This window comes from Terrapene carolina, unplaced genomic scaffold (assembly GCF_002925995.2).
Source record: "Terrapene carolina triunguis isolate 2854851 unplaced genomic scaffold, T_m_triunguis-2.0 Scaffold1045, whole genome shotgun sequence".
In the NCBI taxonomy this organism is placed as follows: Eukaryota; Metazoa; Chordata; order Testudines; family Emydidae; genus Terrapene; species Terrapene triunguis.
The window spans coordinates 3,193-4,788 of NW_020665396.1; positions in this window are offsets into that span (position 1 = coordinate 3,193).

A 1,596-nucleotide genomic window follows, 5' to 3' on the forward strand; every position below is an offset into this window, starting at 1 on the left:
CCCCTCTCTGTTGGCCGCCCCAAGCAACTGCTTGCTGGGCTGGTGCCTGGAGCCGGCCCTGCTTACAACACGAAATATCAGGCTAGGTATACATATGCTGTAGCAATACAGGTTATATCAGTGTTAAGAACTGCATGGAAAGCGCTGGAAGCCAGTTGCAATGCACAACAATCTTTTATTTTATTTTTGTGTTTGCTTTTAAAAAATCGGTCAGCTTCATGGATCTGCAGAAATCATCATGTTCTAGAACATGAAAATATTTGGAAAGTCCATTAAATGTGTTCTCTACGAGGGTGTTATGTTTGTTCCCACACCATGCAGCACTGGTCTGCAGAACACAAGCCACGAGCAGCAAACCATGATTTAAAAGGACTGAGCATTTACATGGATAACCGGAACGTCCAGAGTTACACTATCAAGAATTCAAACACAAACTAAAGATAAAATGCAGAGGTTTGGAAGGGAAATAAATCCCTTTGTCTTAGAGTATAAGCCAATTAAATGGCTAATTAAATGGGTGGATTGTGAGAAAGCTGCTCTGTGCACCTACCTCTTAAGCAGCTTGTGCATGTAACTGTTGGAGATTGATCTACCCAGTGAAGTGGCCTATGATCTGATCTGATACAGCCATTCCTATGGTTCCAAGATATTCGATTCAGGCTGAGATTTCCAAACCTGCCTAGGGGAGTGGGGTGCCCAGTAAAGAGGCTATGAAAATTGCAGCCTATACAGCTAAAAAAATTGTTAGCATCTATCACTAAGTTTCTCAACAACTCAGTGAGGCAGATCCCCTCCTGAAAGGTAAAATACAACAGTGAGCAGAGAGGATGGACATTATCAGCTGCCCACTCTTGTTCATCTGCAATTCTGATTTAACTGAAAAGAGTAATGAAGGTTGATTCACCTCTGAAATGGGTCTATTTCAAGCTGGAATCGTTTGATATGACCCCTTTGTTCAACATTTCTGGGGCCGGGATGCAGGTTCTACAGTCCAACTTCTAACACCACCTCTCCATGTATTTGATTTCCTTCAATAAGCAGATTCCAGTCTGGATGCACTAGTTCTACTGCTCTGTTTGGTGTATGTTGTGCCTTGTATAAAAGCGACTGTCTCTGTTGTCTCATTATTTATCCTTCATGCAAGAGGGTGAAATCTCCTGGGACATTTCTGCAGATGGGAATTTAAATCAATGTATAGGAAAACTGGGACATTGTTATGAGTGTCAAACTCTTAACCTCAAAGGGAACAAGATGGAGGGCATAGAACTTCTAACCTCAAAGAAAAACTCTTCTCCATTTTTTTTCTCTTTAGAACATATATTAAATTCCCCAAAACTTTGTTAAATCCGAGTTAAGGTTGCCCAGAGGTGCCTTGTACCCTTCCAGAATGAGGAAAGTCATTAAACTTAAACCTCTGAAAACCAGGAAATGAAGAGTTAAGGTACACACTATCGCCACAACACAACTTTAACTCTGATTCCTGGAGCTGGCAATAGCCATCGCGTATAAGTCAGTAATGGGGGTGCCTGCAAAAGTTAAACTACCAACGGAACTCGTGGATTCTCTAGCTCTTGATGTCTCCAGATCAAGACAGGA